The following is a 26,285-nucleotide window of genomic DNA, read 5'->3' on the forward strand; positions in this document are numbered from 1 at the left end:
CTGAAAAATAAGAGGGGGTTAGATGATCTCTTGGGTTTCTTTCAGCTCTTAAAGTCTATGCCATAATTAGGAGAGTTTTGAGTCCAGGTCTTTTACTACTTTTGAAACATCAAATAAAAAAACAGTTCTCCTAAATCTCAACATTGGTAACATTTTCTATTACATTCTATTTTTATTTCTGTCAGAAAAATACTGTGCCAAAAAGAGTTGTCAGAAAGAGAAAAACAAAAATAAAAACACTAGATTTAGAGTAAGAAGACCTGGGTTCAAGTTCCAGCTCTGTCAGTTACCATCTCTGTGACCTTGGGCTAGTAATTTAACCTCCCTCAATTTTGTCTTTTGTAAAATGAAGGAATTAGTCTCAATCATTTGTAAGTTTACAAAATAATTGTTTCAGAGCTGGAAAGGATCTTAGAGGTCATAAAGTCCAACTCCTTCACTTTACAGATGAGGAAACAGACCCAGAGATATGAAATAACTGGTCCACAGTCACACAGATAGTAAATGGCAATGAGATTCAAACCCAGGTTCTTTGACTCTAAATGCAGTATCTGTCTATCCATACCAAATCATTGTGTTTTTTCTGGCTACCATTGCAGATGGATAGAGCTCTTGGCAAATAACCACATGAAGGACTTGGTTTTGAATTAATCAATAAGTATTATTAAATAACTACTGTATTTCTCCAACTGCAAAATCATAATATTTTATTCAATTCTCCAGAGAATATTGAGGCAAGTTTATCACATGAGCTAGGAAAAGGTTCTTATATTTCAGACACAAATCATGTCTGTCTGTCCATACCAAATCATTGTGTTTTTTCTGACTACCACTACAAATGGATAGAGCTCTTCTCTAGCCCCAGTCAGGTCCCTGACATTCTGACTACTGTCCTCAGTAGGAGGCCGGATTCTTTCTCCCACCCATTCTCTCCTTGGACTCATTTTTCAGAACCCTTTCTTAAGATTGAGGAGTCCATTATCCATTACCCTGGTCCCTTCAGCCAGAAGGTCTTCTCTTGACTTTTTGAATTATCTTTCCCCTGGAGACAGGGAGTCTCAGACAATTCCCATCCTTGTGACCCTGGGCAAATCATTTTACCTCAGTTTCCTCAGCTGTAAATTGAGAACAATAAGAATTTGATGATAAAATGAGATAATTTTAGTAAAATACTTACCAAGGTCTAGCACATACTAGGCATTTAAGAAATGTTTATTTCCTTCTTTCCTTGGAATAGATCAATGTCAATTATGCTCATTGCTTCTACCTCCAGGTCCATTTCTTTTGCATAATTCCTCCTGTTCCTCCCTCCAGCTTTCAATTTCCAATCCTTTGTATTTTCTGTGACAGATAATAATATGGATATTAATTTTATCCTTTGAGTAAGAGCCAAAAAATATAAAAATATAAAGCTAGGATTCTCAGGAATTTGTTATTCATACATACTTCAGAAATTCAGACTCTCTCGATCGAGAGAGAGATACCTATATATATATATATATATATATATATATATATATATATATATATATATAGTATATGTACATACATACTGCACACCACACACACATTGTCTATCTGAGTGGAACCTTACCACTAACTAAAAATGTGACCAAAAGTAAATCACATTCCTCTCTGGATCTTGGCTTCCTCAGCTTTTAAATGAGCTATACAATCTCTAAGGTCCCACTTTTGCTTTAAAATTCTATGCTTTTCTACGTTGTAAACATCTTAATTGCTCTCTCTGTAACTCTTATACTGCCTATGGTTCCTTTTACTCTCCATTAAATATCATCCCACATGGTTTTTTTAACTATGCTAAATAATAGTGATGGAGTGTTTGATGAACTTGAAAAGATAAAATATAGCTGGGATATGCTTCTTCCTTCCCCAAAGCATGTCAGACAGTTGGAAAAGACCACACTAAGGAAATGTTTTGAATTTCAAAAGAACAGCAATAAATTCCTAATTTATAAAAAGTAACCTAATGATAATATCCTGTTCAACATGGTCAGAAGCAGGGTCAGAGGTAAGACTTGAGGCACAGGGCATTCTGAATGCCTGGGGTTCTAGAGATGATTTATGAGTAAAGTATATAAATTTTAGTGCACAAACTCTATAATATCTCTTTTGAAGGAATAAAACCTTGTATTTGATTTTTTTTTTCCTTTTACCTACATTCTGGTTGCCAGTTATGTTCTATTTAGGCAAATTTGCCTAATAATTATTTTGAATAATTGAAGTGTTATAATAGTTAGATTTTGTTTTCCCTAATTGCAGATTCCCTTTTAATTTGTTTCTATAGAACTATATCTCACTCCAAAATTCACTTAAGAAAAGATGCATTAATATATGTTGACATATATGTATCTATACATATATATGCATAACTGTGCACCTATCTTTATGAATATGCATAAGCATATTTTATATATATTACATATATATTTGTACATGTATGTATAGAGAGAGACACAAGTCTATGTCTATGTGGATCTCTATTTGGCCTCTTTATCTTTTGTTTTAATAATAACAGTTAGCATTTTTATATTACTTTAAGGTTCACAAAACACTTTGCAAATATTATCTCATTTTATTCTCATGTCCTCTCTAGGAAGTAGGTATTATTATTATTATTATTATTATTATTATTATTATCTCAATTTAACAGATAAGGAAACTGAGACTAACAGTGGTTAGGTTGCTTCTTGTTGCTCTTAAGTTGTTTTCAGTTGTATCTCTGACTCTTCATGATCCTATTTAATGCTTCTTGTCAAAGACACAAGAGTGGATAAATATTTTCTTCTACAGCCCATTTTACAGATGAAGAAAGTAAGGCAAAAAGGATTAAGTTGTCCACACAACCAGCAAATATTCAAAGTTGGATTTAAGCTTTAGTCTTCTTGATTCCAGCTCTAATGCTGTGCCCTCAGTTCCACATAATCTCTTCCCTACTTCATTGCAATTAAATATTAAATCCCCACTATGCGTGAGGCATTGCAACAGGAATTGGGAATATAAGGAAAACTTGAAACATTCCCTGCCCTAAAAAAAATGGGATTCTGGAAAAGGCCCTTATCAGCAACATGTATAATTATTGGCATTTGATCAGAATGAAAGTTATTTCCTTTCACTTTGACTTACAAAGATAGCAAATCTGACCAAAGTATAGCCCAAGTTATAATAGATCATCATGTTTTATAATAGTATCAATAAAGTAATTTTTGTGAAAATCAAAAATAGAATAGGACTAGAGGAGATGTGAGATTGAAAGTGTACTGGTCTGGGAGCCAAGAGACTAGATTCAGAGATTGGCTCTAATCTTTATTATTTGATCTTGGTCATCTTGTAACATATCTGATTCAATTTCCCCCATCCGAAAAATGAGATAATACTTGTACTAACCACTGGGTTGTTGTGAAGAAAACACATTGTAAACATTTAGAGTTAGAGGGGCGGCTAGGTGGCACAGTGGATAAACACCAGCCCTGGAGTCAGGAGTACCTGGGTTCAAATCCAGTCTCAGACACTTAATAATTACCTAGCTGTGTGGCCTTGGGCAAGCCACTTAACTCCATTTGCCTTGCAAAAAAAAAAAACTAAAAAAAAAACATTTAGAGTTAGAAAGACCTGAGTTCAAGCCTAACTCAATCACTTGCTAGCATTGTGATCCTGGACAAGTCACACAACCTCAGTAAGACTCAGTTCCCTATCTGCTAAGGTTAGGACCAAACTAGATCACCCATATAAAGCATTTAGCAAATTAAAATGTTACTAAAAAACCACTTGCTATTATTAAATTTGAAAATTCTATACAAATTAGAATTTTTATATTTACCAATATTATTTAATTTTAAAAATCTATATAAATGTGTTTTTATTTTTACCACCATCACTTTTCTTTTGTTTTGACTAAATGTAAGAATGAACTCTAAAACTGGAAACATGAGATATCCCTGTGAAATAAATCATGGGATTAGATAATCACAACCTTGGGACTTTCAAGACCATGTAGTGCAGCTTTGTAATTTTCATGGGTATTTAGGCTCAGAGAGGTTTACTGACTTACTTGGCATTTGAACCCAGGTCCTCCAAATCCAAATCAGATCTCTTTTCACTATATAATTCTGCATTTCAATAGATGGGGATTTTTTTTGCTAATAATTTAAGTATATTTAAGTAACCTGAAATTCTTAATGTAATCAAAAAATGTAATAGCTCTAAGCTGTAAGACTTTTAGGACAACAACAACAACAAATACAATATAAAATGTGATATCTCCATCTCAGGCTTAATAACTACAGGAGGATATAGTTGAAAATACCAGAGAAAGAAGCAAAATAAGTTCATGAAATTCAGGTGAAAAGCCATTTATTTGATTGTTTGTTTTTAAAATCCACCACAGCATTTCAAAGTACTACATTTCATTCCAGGAATTTCTTGTATCCCTCCCATGAAACAACTTGATCTTCTTCCCACTATGAACCAAGAAGATGCAATTTTAGAGATAATCTATTTGTGTGCCCAGGCTCCAGGTACCTCGGGGCACATCTGGAAGCAAAATGATTCTCATTCCCAAATAAAAGGCAAACTTTTACTTTTTCATCTTGGAAAAGGTCATGGTTCCATTCTTCAGCAGACGAAAGTGGTATTTTTTCATTCAGCAGAGGTAGCCCGGAAATGAAAAGTAATTACGAGTAAGTGGACTCCATCCAGTGTATTCTTCACCTTTGCAGCAGGGGAAATAGCCTATGTTGCCCTGAATATCAGCATTTTCTGTTCAACCAAAACATTTAAGAACCTACATTTTTTCCTTTAAAAAAGTTCTCCGTGACTTCTGATTTTCAAGGGAGAAAATGTATCATCTTTTGCTGAAAAGTTTCTAATAATGATAAAAATTAATTCAGTGGACAACAGAGAAGTGTCTCCTATACCTTATTCTTCCTGAGTTGTGTTAAGATAAATGCTCATTGCTTATACATGAAACAAGAGGTTCATTTATTATTGTTGTTATTATTATTATTATTATTATTGGGGGTGGCTAGGTGGCACAGTGGATAAAGCACCGGCCCTGGAGTCAGGAGTATCCGAGTTCAAATGCTGCCCCAGACACTTAATAATTACCTAGCCGTGTGGCCTTGGGCAAGCCACTTAACCCCATTTGCTTTGCAAAAACCTTAAAAAAATATATTATTATTACTATTATTGGAATATACTCACTGGAAGACCCCAAAATGAGTGATTGATTGGCTCAGTATTAAAAAAAATGCAACTTCAGGAATGAAACTTCCCATCAATCACAGAAATTTTTCTTTCTTCACTCCCACCCCCACTAGAAAGATATCCCTAATTCTGTTTGTTTTGAGTTGCTGTCAGTGTGACCAGTGATCCCTTAACCTTCTCTCCTCACATGCCAAAAACACAGGGGATTATAAAGCTTAAATGATGCCTATAGAGCATCCAAGTTGGGTTCTTGCAACTGTGTTAGCTTTCTACTGCCACCACATCCACAAAAGGGGAGAAACAAGGACTATATTTCTTTAAAAACCATGGTTTAAAAAATTTCATTAAGTCACTGAAAAAAAAAAGTGTGCATATATGACAGAGTAATGGAAAATTATTGGTTACACTAAAAAAGAGTGAAAATGTGTTTGAATGGACATCAATGGAGAAGATTTTTGCAATTATGAGATTTGACTAGCATATTGATGTTTTCTACATACACCCACACTATCTAAACCTCACCAATTCCTAGCTCTAGTTAAACAGGGACTTGGCAATCTTGTGAAGATATACAGAAAAGTCACAGGGTATCTGAGGGTCTATAGTTTTCATACTTTGGTACCAGTTAATTTTTTCTTTATAAGTAAGACTAAAGTCTAAGTAAAGACTAAAGTAAGACTAAAACAGCTTAAAAATTCCTTTTGGCTTTTTAACTTTATTTCCAAAACCAGCTTTCTGAGCAGTTGATATAGATAGAAAAAAAAAACAGCTTATTTCAGAGAGCAATATTTTTTTCAGGAGGAATAGTAAATCCTTTCCTACTTGAATATTTTTCAATTGTTTACTGTATTCTGGACTCTGGCACAAAAACAGAGAACCTATCGTATAAGATGGCAGTGTTAAAAAAAAAATTCTTGACACCATGATTCCTTTAATATGTTTCCAATATTCCCAGGTAAGCCAAGGTGTCTTACAAAATGACCTTGGGTTACAGCTATATGGGAGTCTGGTTGGCATTAACAGAAGGCAGAGTAGAGCTGGTGCAGCTGACCATGAAAGAAGCTGACTTGGCTATTGTGATACAGAGAAGCCAGCTTGTTTATATGCTTAGTCCATTGTTGCTACCCAAAAGAGAACATTCCTTGCAGAATCTGTATTTTATGTTGTTGTTGTTGTTGTTTTAGGTTTTTGCAAGGCAATGGGGTTAAGTGGCTTGCCCAAGGCCACACGGCTAGGTAATTATTAAGTGTCTGAGACCAGATTTGAACCCAGGTACTTCTGACTCCAGGGCCGGTGCTTTATCCACTGCGCCACCTAGCCACCCCCAGAATCTGTTATTTTAAGGGTTTTTTATGTATATCTGGTTTTTCAATATCAACAGTTTAATGAAGAGCTAAATAAAATGCTAAGTTCTACCTTTAAATAAGTAAATCATAGTCATTAAACTCATCCCCATTTTCTTTACTGCCTCAACCATACTGCATCTTCCACTCAGTATAATGTAGGACAACTGCACAATTTTTCTTTTTTTTAATAAAAATAAAATTTATGAGGAAACAAAATAAATTTATAATAAACTTATTCTTTCAATAAAACTTGAATAATGACCTTAATTTTCTGTGTTCCATTAAAAATATGAAGAAAGTGGTGATTTGGCAGAATAACTATTTAGCATAGTAAACAACATAACATTGCTTAGAGAGTAAGTTAGCCAAAGTAAATCCCAGTAGTCATTTTACATAGCTTGGTGAAAATGTAAAGAATTAAGCAATCTCTTCCAGGTCTTTCATGTCACTCCTCATTCTAGTTCAGAAGCTCTTCCTCTAGGCCACAACCCTAGGGATTTCTATCATTGCTGGTCTCTTCTTAACAAAGCCTGCATCTAGGAAAAAACTCTCTTCTTCATTCCCTAAATTCTTAAAGAAGTTAAAGTGTTCTTGACATCCCCTGAATTGAATTCTCCATTTGTTATTACTATCCTTTGTTCATATATCCTCCAATGTCCTATTTCTTTCCTATTTTATAGTATATTTTTCCAACTATATATAAAGACAATTTTTAGCATTCATTTGTACAAGATTTTGAATTCCATTTTCTTCCCTCCCTGCCTCTGATTTCTAAGCATTTTGATATAGGTTATATATGGGCAATTATGTAAAACATATTTCCATATTGGTCACAGCTTGAAAGGAGAAACAGACCAAGAGAGGAAAAAATGAAAAAAAAAAAAAATAAAGTGGAAATCATATTCTTCATTCTCCATTCGTGGATAGCATTTTCCTTCATGAATCCTTTGTAATTATCTTGGATCATTGTACTGTTGAGTAGAGCTAAGTCATCCATAGATGCTGTTACTGTGAATGTTTTCTTGTTTCATTTTTGATCATTTCATACAAATTTTTCCAGCTTTGTTTGAAATCCAATTGCTCACTATTTCTTAGTGCAAAATAGTATTTAATTATATTAATATACCACATTATTTCCCAGTTGAAGGGCATTCCCTCAATTTCTAACATTTTGCTACCACAAAAAAGAGCTACTATAAATGTTTTTGTACATTTAGGTCCTTTTCCTTTTTTTTTTAATGATCTCTTTTGGAAGCAAACCTGATAATGGTACTACTGCTGGATCAAAGAATAAATGTAATTGATTGCCCTTTGGTTACAGTTCCAAATTGCTCTCCAGAATGGTTAGATTGGGGCAGCTAAGTGGCACAGAGGATAGAGTACTGATCTTGGGGTCAGGAGAACCCAAGTTCAATTCCAGTCTCAGATACTTGACACTTTCTAGCTGACATCTTTCTGAAGAAGCCACTTAATCTCAATTGCCTTGCCAAAAAAAAAAATTAGTTCATAACTCTGCAAATGATGTAATAGTGTACCAGTTTTCTAATATTTATCATTTTCCTTTCCTTTTTTAATCAATATCAAGGGTATTAAGTGGTATCTCAGGTTGTTTTAGGTTTTTGCAAGGTAAACGGGGTTAAGTGGTTTGCCCAAGGCCTCACAGCTAGGTAATTATTAAGTGTCTGAGACCAGATTTGAACCCAGGTACTCCTGACTCCAGCCAGTGCTTTATCCACTACGCCCCTAGCCGCCCCTAACTTTGATTTCTTCAACTGAAAACTACCTGCTCATATCCTTTGATATTTATCTCTTGGGGAATGGCTTGTATTCTTATAATTTTGACCCCGGTCAGCCAAGATGGCAGAGAGAAGACAGACACTGTGATAGGTGCTCTCTCTTTCCCCTCAGAAATAACATGAGAGAAACTTCTTAATAGAAATTCGATCAACAATACCCAGAAAGAGAAGCTAGGAGAACACCTATCAAGAAGTTCTGTCTCAGGAGACCGTGGGTGAACCTAGAAGAGAGCAGAGGGTCAGCGCTGGGGACAGCAGCTGGGGGAGGCCAGAGGGCCAGCCTCAGTCATGGAAACTTGAGTGGCAGGTGAGAGATCCAGCTTTAGCTTCGTAGTCTTTGGCCAGGGTAGGGTGAGTTCCAGCACAGAGTCTCAGAGAATGCCTGGAGAACAACCAGCTAGGCTAAGGACCTGAGCTCCATACTTTCAGCAGAGCCCTTTGCCCAGAACAAACAATAAACAACCCCTCCCCCACCCTCTCAGGTCAGCAGAAGATTAACTCCCTCCCCCTGGGTCCAAGGCAAGTTTAAGGTCAACTCAGACCCTGCCACTGAGGACCTCCCTCCAGAGAAAGCAACCAGCACCCCCTACTGGCAGGCCCTGGGAATTACTAAGCCAAGTGAACAAAGCCTCTAGGATCCTCAAAAGCAAACCTCTGAGAGCCACCTCACCCTGCCCCAACACAAGATGAAAAAGGGCCAGAGAAAAGGGGGACCCATGGAGAACTACTTAGAAGAGACAGATCCTAACCCAGAGAGATCTAGCACTGTTGAGGAGAATATGAATTAGTCTCCAGTCCAGAAAGACTTCCTTGAAGAAATCAGGAAGGAATTTAAAAATCAATTGGAAAAATTGGGAAAAGAAACTCAAGAGAAAATTAACACCTTGCAAGAGAAAATTAACATCTTGCAACAAGAAAACAAATCCTTAGAAAATACAAATGGACAAATACAAAATGAGAATAACTCTCTCATATCTTCAGTTGGGCAAATGCAAAAAGAAAATGTTTCTCTCAAATCCTCAATTGGGCAAATGCAAAAAGGAAATGATTCTCTCAAAACTACATTTGGACAAATAGAAAAGTAGTTCAAAAATAGAATGGACCAACTGGAAAAGGAGTTGCAAAAGATAAATGAAGAAAAATCTTCTCTAAAAAAATAAAGAATGGAATCAGCAGAAGCTAATGACATCATGAGACAATGAGATTGTATTAAACAAAACCAAAAGATCAAAAAAATAGAAAAAATGTAAAATACCTCATCAGCAAAACCACCGACCTAAACAACTGATTGAGAAGGGAGAATCTGAGAATTATTGGCCTTCCTGAGAAGATTAAAGAGACAAAAAAGTCTGGACTTAATATGAATGATATAGTGATGGAAAATTGCCCTGTTATTATGGAACCAGAGGGCAAAGTTATTGAAAGAATATATCGATCCCCTCCAGAAAGAGATCCTAAAATGAAAACACCAAGGAATGTTGTGGCCAAATTCCAAGACTACCAGATAAAAGGAAAAATACTGCAAGCAACTAGAAAGAAAAAATTTAAATACCAAGGAACCACAGTAAGGATGATGCAAGCCCTGACCGCAGCAATATTAAGGGATTGAAGGGTCTGCAATTAGATATTCTGAAGAGCAAGGGCACTTGGAATACAGCCAAGAATCCACTACCTGGCAAAGCTGAGCCTTTTCATCCATCCAGGGAAAAAGATGGACATTTAATGAAATGGAAGACTTACAAGATTTCATGATGAAAAGACCAAAACTAAATAGAAAATTTGGACATCAAACATGAGGCTCAAGAGACACATGAAAAGGACAAGAAGGGATAGAGTCTTTGGAGCTTTCTGATAAAACTCATCAGCTAAGGACTCTAACTAAACTTTTGAGAGACAGAACCCACAAAGGGACCCGGCAAGGCAGTTGTCCTACTCAAGGTAACCTGGAAAAGAGCAGAAAGGCTCTGATCCCCAGGATCAGAGAGGCGGCCCGCCAGAGGGGTGGCCCGCCAGAGCAAAAGAACTTCAGCCTCCCAGAGGCAGTCCCAGGGTGCTGGGAGTCACAGCTCACAGCAGTGGGGGAGTCTCCTGAGCTGCACCCCAAGGAGCACTGGGCATAAAGTGGGGGAACAGTGACGGACCTCTGCCAGAATGAGCACATGGAGCCCAGCCCTCGGGGCACACAGCAAGCAGCTTGGTCTTTTGCCCAGACCAGGAAACAGAAGCAGGCTGAGCCGGGAAGCAGGAGCCCCCAGGGCATGAGCCTATTGAGCTGAGGGAGGGGAGTGAAGAGAGACTGCCGAGCTCTGTCCTCAGCCTCAGGAACAGGACTCTGGGGCTCTGACCACATTCAGATCCTGATCGCAGTCTAGGCCCCCCCATAGAACAGCAGCGCCCCCCCCCACCTCAGCCCCATGGCAGAGGGAGGCGCTTATGGTCATTCACAAACCAGGAGGGAGGACAGAACCTCACACACTGAGACCCTTGTGGGAGGGTCCCAAAAGTTCAGGAAGCACCCCAAACCAGGCCCAGGCTGGGAAAATGAGCAAGCAGAGAAACAAAAGGAAGACTATTGAGAAATATTTTGCAAATGAGCCCAAGAAGGATCAAAATACTCAGTCTGAAGATGAGGAAGCACAAGCTCCTGCATCTAAAGACTCCAAGAAAAACAGAAATTGGGCTCAGACTATGACAGAGCTCAAAAAAGACTTTGAAAATCAAATGAGGGAGTTGGAAGAAAAACTGGGAAAAGAAAGGAGAGAGATGCAGGAAAAACATGAAAATGAAGTCAGCAGCTTAGTCAAGGAAATCAAAAAAAAATGCTGAAGAAAATGGCATGCTAAAAAACAGCTTAGGTCAAATGGATAAAACAGTTCAAAAAGTTATTGAGGAGAAGAATGCTTTAAAAAGCAAAACTGGCCAGATGGAAAAAGAGATAAGAAAACTCTCTGAGGAGAACAAATCCTTCAGACAAAGAATAGAATTCAGGGAGATTGATGAATTTACCAGAAATCAGGAATCAATACTTCAAAGCCAAAAAAATGAAAAATTAGAAGAAAATGTGAAATATTTCATTGAAAAAACAACTGATATGGAAAACAGACTTAGGAAAGATAATTTAAAAATTATTGGAATACCTGAAAGTCATGACCAGGAAAAGAGCCTTGACATCATTTTCAAAGAATTCCTACAGGAAAATTGCCCTGATATTCTAGAAGCAGAGGGCAAAATAGAAATGGAGAGAATCCACCCATCCCCCCAAGAAAGAGATCCCAAAAAACCAACCCCTAGGAATATTATAGCCAAGTTCCAGAACTCCCAAGTCAAAGAGAAAATATTACAAGCAGCCAGAAGGACACAGTTCAAATATTGTGGAGCTGCAGTCAGGATCACACAGGACTTAGCAGCAACTACATTGGAAGCTCGTAGGGCTTGGAATACAATATACTGGAAGGCAAGAAAGCTTAGAATGCAGCCAAGAATGAACTACCCAGCAAGGCTGAATGTCCTCTTCCAGGGAAAAAAGATGGACTTTCAATGAACCAGGGGAATTTCAAAGGTTCCTTTTGGAATGGCCAGAGCTGAACAGAAGGTTTGATCTTCAGATACAGGACTCAAGTGAAGCATGGAGATTGGAGGAGAGGGGGGAAATATGAGGGACTTAATGAGGATGAACTGCATGTATTCCTGCATAGAAAAATGACACTGATAATACTCATATGAACCTTCTCAGTTAATAGAGCAGGTAGAGAGAGCTTTTATAGTTGAAGCACAAGAGAAAGCTGAATTTGAAGATAAAGTATGGTGTAAAAATGGAGTCAATAGAAAAAAAAAGGGAAATGGAATGGGAGAAAGAAAAAGGAGAGGGGGGGAATAGTCCAAGATATTTCACATAAGATTTTTTTTATTACAATGAGCTATTGCAATGATATGGAAGGGGAGAGGCAAGGGGGAATGAGGGAATCTTTGCTCTCATCAGAGGTGGCTAGGAGAGGAAAGAGCATATATACTCAATGGGGTATAGACATCTGGAGTAAGAAGGAGCGGGGAGCAGGGGGAAGGGGTGGGGATGTGAATAAAGGAGGAGAGGATGGACCATGGGGGAAGAGTAGCCAGACATAACACATTTTCTTTTTTACTTCTTGCAAGGGGCTGGGATTGGAAGGCCTGTCCAGGACCATAGGGCCAGGTGGATTCTGGGCCTAAGGGGTGGTATGGGGGCTCAGGGCTTCTTGGCCCCAGTACCAGGGATCTGTCTCCTGTGCCACTCAGAGACCATACAGCAGAGTCATAGTGAAAGGAGAGAGAAAATAGAGTACATGGTAGTGGAGAAATAAGAAAGGAGGGAGTTGCGATCAGCAATGGCAAGGGTGGAAAAATATGGAAATAACTTTTGTGATGGACTTATCATAAAGAATGAGATCCACCCATGACAGAGTTGTTGGTGTTGGAACAAAGACTCAAGCACATTTTTTGTTATGATTATTTGGGGGAGGGTGCAGGGCAAGTAGGGCTGGCCGGCCTGCCTGGGGCCACATAGCGGGGTGATCTTTGGGTGTCTGGGGCCAGATTTGGACCCAGGTGCTCCTGGCTCAAGGGCCAATGCTCTGTCTGCCACCCAGCCACCCCTACTATTATTACTATTTTATTTTATTTTGGGTCCTTTTTTCTTTCTTTTTTTTTAGTTTTTGCAGGGCAGTGGGGAACGGGTAGCTTGCATATCACACGGCTGGGTGATTGTTGGGTTTATGAAGCTGGATGTGGACTCGGGTGCTCGTGGCTCCAAGGCTGTTGCTTCGTCCATTGTGCCACCTGGCCATACCTACAATTATTATTATTTTTTTTATTTTAATTTTTTTTCTCTCCCCTTTACTTTTTTTGCCCAAACAAGTCTATCTATATTCATGGGGGAGGAGGGGTATTTTGTTTACTTGTAAACCGGAATATTTTATTAATGTAAAAAAACATTTGTACAAAATGAGAATAAAAAAATAAATTAAAAGAGAAATACATTGTCTATGATCCCAAGAAGGATCAAAATGCTCAGTCTTAAAGATAAGGAAGTACAAGCTCCTTGCATCTAAACACTGCAAGAAAAACAGAAATTGGGCTCAGGCTATGACAGAGCTCAAAAAAGATTTTGAAAATCAAGTGAGGGAGATAGAAGAAAAATTGGGAAAAGAAATGAGAGAGATGTAAGAAAAACATGAAAAAGAAGTCAGTAGCTTAGTCAAGGAGATTCAAAAAAATGCAGAAGAAAATAACATGTTAAAAACCAGCATAGGTCAAATGGATAAAACAGTTCAAAAAGTTATTGAGGAGAATACTTTAAAAAGCAGAATTGGCCAGATGGAAAAGGAGATAAGAAAGCTCTCTGACGAAAACAAATCCTTCAGAAATAGAATGGAATTAAAGGAAGCTGCTGACTTTACAAGAAGTCAAGACACAATACTTCAAAACTAAAAGAATGAAAAATTAAAAGAAAATGTGAAACATCTCATTGAAAAAACAACTGATCTGGAAAACAGATTCATGAAAGATATTTTAAAAATTATTGGGATACCTGAAAGTCATGATCAGGAAAAGAACCTTGACATCATTTTTAAAGAATTCCTACAGGAAAATTGCCCAGATATCCTAGAAGCAGAGAGCAAAATAGAAATTGAGAGAATCCACTGATCTCCCCCAGAAAGAGGTCCAAAAAAAACAACCCCCAGGAATATTGTAGGCAAGTTCCAGAACTCCCAAGTCAAAGAGAAAATATTACAAGCAGCCAGAAGGACACAATTCAAATATCATGGAGCTGCAGTCAGTATCACACAGGGCTTAGCAGCAATTATATTAAGGGTTCATAGGGCTTGGAATATAATATACTGGAAGGCAAAAGAGCTTGGAATGCAACCCAGAATCAAATACCCAGCAAAACTGAGCATCCTTTTCCAGGAGAAAAGATGGAGTTTCAACAAACCAGGAGAATTTCAAATGTAATGGGAGTAAGAGAAAGGAGAGGTGGAATAGGCTAAGATGTTTCATATAAGATCTTTTTATTACAATGAGCTATTGCAATGATATGGAACGTGGGAAGGCAAGGGGGAATGAGGGAACCTTCGCTCTCATCAGAGGTGGCTCAGAGAGGAAACAGCATATATACTCAATGGAGTATAGACATCTAGAGTAAGAAGGATAGAAGGGAGGGTGGCTAGGTGGTGCAGTGGATAAGGCACCGGCCCTGGAGTCAGGAATACCTGGGTTCAAATTCGGTCTCAGACACTTAATAATTACCTAGCTGTGTGGCCTTGGGCAAGCCACTTACCCCATTTGCCTTGCAAAAACCTAAAAAAAAAAGGAGAGAAGGGGGACAGGGGAAGGGGGATGTAAGTGATGGAGGAGAGGGTGGACCATGGGGGAGAGTGTTCAGATATAACACATTTTCTTTTTTACTTCTTGCAAGGGGCTGGGATTGGATGGCCTGCCTGGGACCACAGGATCAGGTGGTTGCTGGGCTTTAGGGATGATATGTGGACTTGGGGTCTCTTGGCCCCAGGGCTGATGATCAGTCTGTTGCACCACTCAGCTAGCCTATTGCACATTTAAGAAGAGGGACAGACTGAGAGATAAAATACAGCATATGGTAGTGGGGAAGTACGAATGGAGGGAGTTGCAATCAGCAATGGCAGTGGTGGAAAACTGGAAGTAGCTTTTGTGATGGACTTATCAGAAAGAATGTGATTCACCTATGACAGAGCTGGAGGTGTTGGAATACAGACTGAAGCACATTTTATTATTATTATTATTATTATTATTATTATTATTATTATTATTATTACTATTACTATTGGGGGGGATTTGCAGGGCAAATGGCTTGCCCGGGGCCGCACAGCTGGGTAATTGTTGGGTGTCTGAGGCCAGATTTAGGCTCAGGTGCTCCTGGCTCCAGGGCCAGTGCTCTGTCCATTGTGCAACCTGGCTGCCATTATTATTCTTTTTTTTATTATTTTTGTCTTTACTTTATTGCTCATGAGGGATATTTGGGGGGAGGGGATATCATGCTTATTCTTTAAAAAGAATATTTTAGTAATGTAAAAAAACATCATTTGTACAAAAATAAAAACAAATAAATATCAAAAAAAGAAAAGAAATAAAAAAGAAATTATTCTGGTCTTAAGAAATATGTCAAAGTATCTCAAGATAGAAAAGCAACAACAGGGAAGAAATCCTTAAACTAAGAAAGGGAATGTAATTAATAAGATCAAGATTGGGTACCTTAAAGACTGAAGTTGGCAGTTTTAAAAAGAAAGTCTAAAAGTTGAAAACAATTTCATTGCAGAGACAACTTTTCAGAAAGCTAATAGAAAAAGTAAAGGAAGTAAAGGAAGAAAATAACAATTACAAAAATAATAGTGCATATTAATATGATGTTTTAAAATTTATAGAATTCTTAGATGCAATGTCTTTAAATAATGCAAATATTGTGATCATTTTACATATAAGAAAACTGAAACTAAGTAGCTTGTCTAGGCCTACACTGTTCAAGATCATCAGAGTTGGAACTCATAATCAGGTCTTCTAATTCTAAGTCTTTCTGGAAATATTGGAGGGTGAAAGAAAGTAGGGAGCCTGAGGAAGTGACCTCTTTCACTCATTAATCAGTCAATAAATTTTATTTATTTACTGAGCCCTTTCTGTGTGCTCAGCACCTGGCTAGGTATTGCACAAAATAAAAACTAACATGAAATATAGTCCCTCTTTAAAATAACTTAAAATCTAGTAGCAGACAAAACATTAGAATAAATAAAAACATAAAAGAGCAACTAATGATAACAAACAAGATCAGGTTCAGTCTGATATAGTTTACCTGGTAATATCAGCTGAATGTGTTTATAGTTTCTATCTTGGAGTTGGCCTTTAGAGGTAACTAAACTCTTAAAAACATTTATGGTCTGGGTCAAGAGAGGGTGATTACTATTTCTCCTCACATTTTTATCATCAAGGAGACCAGAGACTCTCTATAAAACTTGGTACTGTTGCTCATGAGTCTCCACCAGGAAGTTTTTATTTGATTATCAACCAGCATGGCTTAACCCCACCAACTCTAAAATCATATTTTAAAGCATCAGTCAACAAAACTGTCTGGTCTTGGCTAAGAAAAAGAGTAGTGGATCAGTGGAATAGATTAGGTACAATAGCAGGAAATGACTATAGTAATCTGCTGTTTGATAAACCCAAAGAGTCTAGTTTTGGGAATAAAAACTCTCTTCACTTAAAAACTTTTGGGAAAATTGGAAGTTAGTATGGAAGAAACTTGGATTAGACCAACACCTCAAACCCTATACCAAGATGAGATAAAAATAGATATGGGATTTAGACATAAAAAACAATATTATAAGCAAACTAGGAGATCAAGGAATAGTTTACCTGTCAGATCTATGGAAAGGGAAGCAGTTTATGACCAAGGAAGAGATGGAGAACAACATTAAAAACAAACTAGATAAATTACATTAAATCAAAAAGCTTTTGCATGGACAAAACCACTGTAACCAAGATCAAAAGAAATGTAGTAAATTGGGAAACAATTTTTTCAGCTAGTATTTCTGACAAAGGATTCATTTTTATAATATACAGAGAACTGAGACAAATTCTTTTTAAAAAACAAGCCATTCCCCAGTTTACAAATGGTCAAAGAATATGCAAAGGCAATTTACAGATGAGGAAATCAAAGCAATCCATAGTCATATAAAAAATTGCTCTATTCTTGCAAGGGGCTGGGATTGGATGGCCTGTCCAGAACCATAGGGCCAGGTGGATGCTGGACCTAAGGGGTAGTATGGGGGCTCAGGGCCTCTTGGCCCCAGGGCCAGGGATCTGTCTGCTGCTCCACTCAGCTACCCTACAGCAGAGTCAGAGTGAAAGGAGAGAGAAAATATAGTACATGGTAGTGGAGAAATACAAAAGGAGGGAGCTGCGATCAGCAATGGCAACAGTGGAAAAATATGGAAGTAACTTTTGTGATGGTCTTATCATAAAGAATGTGATCCACCCACAACAGAGTTGGTGGTGTTGGAACACAGACTGAAGCACATTTTTTATTATTATTATTTTTTGTGGGGGTGCAGGGCAAATGGGGATGGGTGGCCCGCCTGGAGCCGAATAGCAGGGTGATCATTGGGTGTCTGAGGCCAGATTTGGACCCGGGTGCTCCTGGCTCCAGGGCTGGTGCTCCATCCACTGCATCACCTGGCCATACCTACAATGATTACTATTATTTTTTATTTTAATTTTAATTTTTTCTCTCTCCTTTACTTTATTGCTCAAGTGAGTCTATATTTTTTGGAGGGAGGGGGTATTTTGTTTACTCTTAAACAAGAATAGTTTACTAATGTATAAAAAACATTGTTTGTACAAAATGAGAATAAATGAATATTAAATTTAAAAATTGCTCTAAATCACTACTTATTAAAGAAATGCAAATTAAAGCAACTCTGAGGTACCACTTCACACCTCTCAGACTAGCCAATATGACCAGAAAGGACAATGATCAATGTTGGAAAGGATGTGGGAAATCTGGGTCTAATACATTGTTGGTAACGCTATGAACTCATCCAACCTTTCTGGAGAGCAATTTGGAATTATGCCCAAAGGGTAACAAAAATGTGCATACTCTTTGATCCAGCAATACCACTACTGGGTCTATACCCTGAAGAGATCATGAAAAAGATAAAAACATCACTTGTACAAAAATATTCATAGCAGCTCTGCTTTGTGGTGTCAAAGAATTGGAAATCGAGTGAATATCCATCAATTGGGGAATGGTTTAATGAATTGTGGTATATGTATGTGATGGCACACTGTTGTTCTATTAGAAATCAGGAGGGATGGGAATTCAGGGAATCCTGGAAGAATTTGCATGAATTGATGCTGAGCAAGATGAGCAGAACCAGAACATTGTACACCCTAACAGCAACATGGGTTGATGATCATCCTTAATGGACCTGATCATTCTATCAGTGCAATAGTCAGGTACAATTTTGGGATATCTGAAATGGAGAATACCATCTGTATCCAGAGAAAGAATTGTGGAGTTTAAAGAAAGAGCAAAGACTATTACTTTTAATCTTTTAAAACACCGTTATCTTATTATGTAATTTTGCTATCTCTTATACTTTATTTTTTTCTTAAGGATATGTTTTCTCTCTTATCACATTCAACTTAGAACAATGTATACCATGGAAACCAATATAAAGACTAACAAACTGCCTTCTGAGGAGGGGTGGGGGAGGGAATCAAGATTAGGGAAAAATTTATAAAATTCAAAATAAATAAAAAATTTTTTAAAATAAATAATTATCAACCAGTAACTTAAAATACTTGTTAGCAAAAAGTATTTATGAAGTATTATATAAACAGCAGTCAATACAAAACCTTTACTCCCAAAAGTCTGGAGCAAATTCTCCCACAAGTACAACAAAGACCAAGGGAAGCATAGGCAGGGAAGGGCACATGTGTAGAGAACATGTAACAATACTTATTATAACTAGCATTCTTATAGCTCCTGGGCTAAGAAGTCTACAAATATTATTTCATTTTATTTTCACCACAACCCTTCAAGGCAGATATTTTTATCCCAATTTTATAGCTGAGGAAACTGAAAGAAATAGAAGTTGTGATTCCCTCTTTTTGATATATAAAGAAACTGAGGCACCAAGAGAAATAATAGAGCCAAAAATCATGTAGCTAGTGCTTTTTCTAGATACTATAGCTCATCTCTCCAAAGGGTGATGAGTGTCTTCAAGGAAGACAAGTACCTCTGTTGTGAGGGTTGCCAAACCCTTTTCATGGCTGTTTTACACCTTTGATGTCCACCTGAGCCACCTAACTCTCACCTGTGGCTCCAAGAAGTTATAGTATGCATAGCAGAGCCACACCCCAGTAAATCATTTCAGCAGGCAAGCTAAACCAGGTTAAGGGTAACAGGGGAGTCTCAGACTCATCAGTGAGTTGTTGAGGGATGTCTGCCCCAAGCATGTGAAGTCTTCTACTGGTGAACGAAAATACTTCATTCCAATATCCATGAAGGCAGCTGAAGCAGGTGCTATGGAGCACATAGAGCTTGGTTAGACATTGAAGACACCAAAGTCAACCACTGCATCTAGAGTTATCACCAATTGTCTTGACTCTGTCTTGCCACTGGATCATGGTGATTTAGGAAGAGAGAGTGAGGCCAATGATTCATGTAACACTGCCTCACTTAAATCCAATTTACATACAAATCAAAAGATATCACTTATATAATTTTACTCTTCCTATCTCAAAGTCTGTGATAACACGCAAATGATGAAGAAGCATGTGTGGATACATTGGGAGCTATAGTCACAATCCTGCACAAAGGCAACCCAGGCCATGGGGCAATTTCCCCACTGAAAGCAATGATGGGATTCGACAGTCCCCTGGGTGACTGAGCAGTTTTTAAGTATCACACTGCTCACCTCCTGATGTGAGGAAGAGTCTAGAAAGGGTATCCTAAAAATTGTCTGGTCTGATTACCACGAAAGTCAGGAATCCCACAGTGTGGTAGAAATAAGAAACTTCTTCAAAGATTCCATTCACCATTGGAACATAGACAACATAAGATCCAATAATTCAGAAGGTATCATATTCAAATAACAGCCCTGAGTGAAATAAGGATGGCAAATGAAAGCCAATTTACTGAAGTCCGAGCTTACATGCTTTTTCTGGAGTGGCCACCATGAAAATGGGATAGGTTTTGCCATCAAAACTGATCTAGTCAACAAGCTTGAATGCTACAAAAAGGTGCATCTTGACAATGGCTCAATGCTACTTCCAGGAAAATGCCATGCCACCATCATCAGTGTCTATGCTCCTTCCATGAGGAACCCTGATGAAGATCTGGAGACTCTTATCATCAATGTACCAAATGAGAACAGTCTTATAATTTGGGCTGACTTCAATGCTACAGTAGGCTCAGATTGAGTCCTTAGGAGGAATGGGATTGGAAAAAGCAACAATAATGATCTCCTACTTCTCATGACCTTCTCAACACAAACACTGTTTTATGTTTACCTAAACACAATAAAACTTTCTGGCTACACCCTCATAGCAAACATTAGAAAAGACAGATAGGAATGGCAAAGGCAATATGTGGTACAGAATGCTGGACTGATCACAGACTTATCCTTTCCAAAATAAATGTTGTTTTGTTTGTTTGGTTTTTGTCCTTCATTCTCAGAGAAGACCATATTAGGGAGGTGATATAAGCACATAAGTTGGATTTGAGTGAGGAGGATGCTGTGCTAAGTCACCAGCCTCACTTTCTCCTCCAGAGCCATCTGGGTCTAGTGGTCAGATATGAATAAAGTCTCCTGGAGATGGCCCTTGATACAAGGCAATCAGGGTCAAGTATCTTGCCCAAGGTTACCCAGATAATAAGAGTCAAGTATTTCAGGCCAAATTTGAATTCCCATCCTCTTGACTCCAATGTCAGTCCTTTATCCACTGCATTACTTAGCTGCCCCAGCATATATTCACATTCAGCTGAAGTGGTGACACCAAGGCAAAATGACTACTAGAAGAATCAGTGTCAAGAGATCACAGAGTCTCTCTGAGCAGGAACAGTTTGTTTCTAACTTGGAGAGAAAATGAAGTCCACACACTGTTGGCACCAGTGGAGCAGACAAAAGAGTGGGCAGCATTGCATTTGCTCATCTGGGTCAGAAGACTCACAAATATCAAAACTAATTTGATGAAAATAATGGGAAAATACAATAGCTACTAAATGAAAATGATAACACCACAGGGTTTATAAGCAGGATAGTTCATCTATTTCTAAGAAGGCAACATTTAATTCCATGAAAAGTAAAGTCCAAGCAAAGCTTAGAGAGATGCAGGAATCTTGGCTCAGTAAGAAGGCAGATGAAATTCAGTTTCATGCAGATAGCAATAAACCAAAATGCTTTTATGATGTCCTGAAGGCTATTTATAGGCCAAAGACCTCTAGTGCATCTCAACTACTCAGTGCTGATGGATCCACATTGATTAATGATAGGGACACAACCCTAGAGAGACGGGCTGAACACTTCCATAATGTTCTTTAAAGACCCTAATCAATCAATGCACCTCAAGTTGAAGTCAATCAGTCCCTAGTTGAAGCTCCAAATGAAGAAGAGTTTTTGAATGCCATTAAGTTCCTTTCAAGTGGCAAAGTATCTGGGATAATTCTTTTCCAGCTTAGATTTATAGGGTTGGTGGTCCATTGCTCATCTAAAAGTTGATTGAATTTTCCAGATTATATGGCATTATCCCCCAAGAATTCAAGGTTGCCTCCATTGTCCCTCTCCATAAAGCCAGAGGGAATAGATTGTTCTGTGACAATCACAAGTATATTTCCTTTTTAGTCATTGCTGGTAAGATTCTTGCCAGAGTCCTTCTCAATAGGCTAATCCTTCACCTTGGAAGATGGTCACCTCCCTGAGAGCCAGTGTGGCTTCAAGAAGGGTCAAGTAATAGTCGATATGGCTTTTGTTGCCTGACAACCCCAGGAAAAATGCCAGAACAGAACATAAGTCTGTATACAACATTTGTAGATCTGATCAAGGCCTGTGATATCATCAGTCATGAGAGTTTATGGAAAATTATGCCAAAATTTAGTTGCCTGGAAAAGTTCATCATACATCATCTCATGACTGTGTTCTCTGGGTTCTGAATAGTGAGCAATACTCTTGAGATTTCCTGATCACCAATGGAATGCAACAAGACTATATCCTTGCTCCCATGCTTTTTAGCATAATGTTTTCAGTAATGTTATCAAATGCCTTCACTGAGAATGAACACAGCATCAAGGTCAGCTACCACACCGATGAAAAATTCGTCAACTTGAAAAAGCTATAAGCAAAGACTAAAGTGAGGGGAATGTTGGTGTATAATCATATGTTTGCAGATGATTATGTACCCAGTGCAGCCTCTGAAGCTGAGATGCAGCAAAGTATGGATTGATTCTCTGTTGCTTGTATTAATTTTGCTCTACAATTAACACCAAGAAAACACAGGCGCCCCATCAGCCAGAACAATACCATCCATATGTGGAATCACTGGTTACAACAAATGGAAAAGTTTTGATGGACAAGTTCATTTACCTTGGCAGTATCTTTTCTAAAGAGGTACACATTAACAATTAGGTTGACACATGCATTGCCAGAGCTAACTCAGTAATTAGGAAGCTCCAAAAGAAGATATTGGGAGATAAGAGGTGTTAGACTGACTTTGTGCTGTGCTTTGTACAATCTTTGTGCTGACCTCACTGCTATATCCCTGTGAAAACTGAAGTCTACCAGCACCATGTCAGGAAATTGAATCTCTTCCATTTAAATTGTCTTAGGAAGATTCTGTAGATCACCTGGCAGGGGAAGATTCCAGACACTAAGGTTCTTTCTCAAGTTAAACTGCCCATTTTTCAATCACCACTACAGAAAACACAACTACAATTGCCAGATGTACATTTGCCCCAAAAAACTATTTTATGGAGAATTTACACAGGGCAAGTGCTCACAAGGGGATCAGAATAAATGATACCAGGACATCCTGCTGAGGCTCTCTCTTAAGAATTTTAGAATTGATTTGCAGAGCATGGAAAATTCTGGCACAGGAGCACTCATCATGGAGTACCCTCATCAGTGAGGGTGCTGTTCTCTATGAGGAAGGCAGAATTGAAGCAGTTCAAAAGAAACATGACATGTGTACATTTAGAGTAAGCACCCCAAGTGTTCACATGGACTATTTTTGCCCTTCCTGTCAAAGAACATTCTGAGTTCAGTCACAATTGGACACACTGTGATTTGTTTTAAACATAGTGATGCCATTTTGGTCTTCTTCAATAATGAAGGACAAGAAGCAACCAGCATCTCTCCTCCATAAGAAATAAGATTGACTGTCATGAAGATATCAACTAATTTTTCTTTACATATATAAGAACTAAGTTAACATATAATTAATAATAAGATTCTTCTAATAAAATCCTACTATGATATTTTTTCTTCACATGGAAGTGACCTTTCATTCCTAGTTATGTGATATGAGAACAAACTTTGGTAGTTTATACTAATCTCAAAATGCTTAAAATTTGTAGTCATTTGAGAATCAGATAACCTAAATCTAAGGATACTTATGAAAAGGCAGACCACCAAGTGATAAACTATTTTCAACCACTGCAACTTATAATGACCCAATGCATTTTGGTAAAACATGTAGACCAAAACCATGGTGAATTGAAGTTTTATCTTTTTTTCCTGGAAATATATTCTTTACTTAGTGGTTTCTTTAATCCTGGGGGGGAAAAGGTCAAGGCAAATACTCTTTTTTCCCCACTAAAATTATTAGTCAATTTAGTGTTGTTGTTCTGTCATGTCTGATTTTTCATGACCTTGGGAAACATATTCTCTGTGGAGGTTTTTTCTTAGCAAAGATATTGGAGTGGCTTGCCATTTTCTTCTCTAGTGAATTAAGGCAAACAGAGGTTAGTGACTTGCCCCAGATCACACTGCTAGTAAATGTCTGAGACCAGATTTGAACTAAGTTCCTCCAGACTCGAGGACCAGCACTAGAGTCATCTAGTTGTCTCAGCTTATCCTTTGGTATAAAATCTCTGGCTCTAGGTCATTCACCCAACCTGCCTTTAACCTGTAATATATGCATATTTCTGAACAATAGAGAATGGTTTCTAAATTTTTCATTCCTTTATATCAGGTCTACAACTTTAAGTACCAGAGGCAAAATCTCAAATTCAGTTGTACAAGCTTGTACAGCAAAATACTTGTTCCTACAAATAAGAATAAGGAAACAATATGTTTCACTGTTTCTCTGCCATCCTCAGGTCTCAGGTTTTGTCTGACTTTTGGAAAATACATCTTCACATGCAATTGTTTCTAGGACATACTCTATCCAGACTTTATGCACCAGATTCCAGAAGGCCCATGGCTATTAGGGACTACGTACATGGCTTAAGTAGTTTTAAAATGAGATAGACAAAAGTACTTATATACAAGGGCAAGCAACCCCTAATTGAATACACCAATCATGAATAGTTTAGATAGTAAGGCTAAAAACAGAGGTTGGTAGAATTACCTAGTTGTCAGAGGCTGCAGACATGGATTCATCCTTTATATCCCCTGCCTCTAGTTACAAAGGGGAAAAGTTAGATCTATCCAGTATGTGTCATCCATTATTTTCCTTGCATAAAATGATAGATGATTTTTTTCCAACTCTTTCTTCCATCCTTCGCTTTTACCCTCAGGATGAGATTTAAAAGTATAGAAAGGGACATCATTTAGGGGAATATTTTTGCATTCTTACTTTTGACTATTGGCATTCTCCCTATGATATGTGCTTTATTATTAATAGCTAAGATCAGTAAGTTGACATGCTATGGCTTCTTTTTCCTCTTTCATTTAGCACATTCATAGCCAAAATGACTTGCTGCCCCAGAGTGCTAATCTCATTCAGATTCAATAACAGATGGCTCAAAAGCTGTTAATATTTCAGGAATCCTTTTGTGCTTTTCTCAGAACATTTTGTTTTCTCTCCCTGGAATGAGAAGGGAAGGAAAGGAAGAAAAGGCAGGAAAAAGCTTCCTCTTTGAGGAAGCTCTAACTTACTCTATGAGCCATGAAATTAGTGACATATTAAAACAACCTTGAAATTTTACAATTCCATGAGCCTATAAGTAGACCTACCTATTCCCTTGCTTCTTTACACTCTGTAAATACTTTTATTGTTTGACTCTTTTTTCTATACAACATCATTTCCATCAGAGTTGGATTACTTTCTCCTTAAAAGCAAAAATCAGTTGGATTGTGCCTGAGAGAACAACATACAAGCAGCTGCTTGGTTTCACTGTTGAAGTTTATGTGGTGCTTTAAGGTTTGCAAAGGATTTACATACATTATCTCATTTGAGGAAAGAAGGAAGAAATAAAGGAGGAACAGAGGAAGCAAACGTTTAATACCTGCCTATAATGTGCCAGGCACATTTTATATTAAATTTATATTTATATTTTATTTTAAGTACTCTATAAATATTATGTCATTTGATCCTCACAATCCTGGAAGGTAGGAGTTATTAATATCTCCATTTTACAGTTGAGAATACTGAGGCAGATGTTAAATCACTTGCTGAGTGACACATAGATAGTAAGTGTCTGAAGTTGGATTTAAACTGTTGACTATGCCATCATGCCTTCACAATGCAGATATTCTTATTATCCTCCATTTTTGTAGATGGAGTAACTGAAGTTCAGAGTTTATAGGATCATACATTTAGAGTTTAGAAATGTTCTAGTCCATTCATTGTACAGAAGAAAAAATTACAGCCTAGGGGGGTTGAAACAGGAAACAGAGATGGCTCTAGATGTGAGGCAATCAGGGTTAGGTGACTTGCCCAAGGTCACACAAGACCAGATTCAAATTCCTGTCCTCCAGACCCCAGGGTTACGCAACTGGTAAGATGCAGAATTTGAATTTCATGACCCTTGGAAACATACTGTCTGTGGAGGTTTTTTCTTAGCAAAGATATTGGAGTGGTTTTTCATTTTCTTCTCTAGTGCATTAAAACAAACAGAGGTTGACTTACCCCAGATCATACTGCTAGTAAATGTCCGAGACCACATTTGAACTCAGCTCTTCCAGACTCCAGGACCACACTCTAACCATAGAATCATCTAGCTCAACTGGTAAGCATCAAATACAGAATGTGAACCCTGGCCTGATTCCAGATGTGGTACTTTTTTTACTACATCATACTGTCTATGTTGAAAGTGAAGAGTAGAAACAATGAGTTCAGCTGATACGTTCCATCCTTCAGCAAGTCATACAATCCAAAGGAGAGAAATAAGAAATAACCCAGATTAGGAAGGAGA

The sequence above is a fragment of the Macrotis lagotis genome, chromosome 3, assembly GCF_037893015.1.
Source record: "Macrotis lagotis isolate mMagLag1 chromosome 3, bilby.v1.9.chrom.fasta, whole genome shotgun sequence".
In the NCBI taxonomy this organism is placed as follows: Eukaryota; Metazoa; Chordata; class Mammalia; order Peramelemorphia; family Peramelidae; genus Macrotis; species Macrotis lagotis.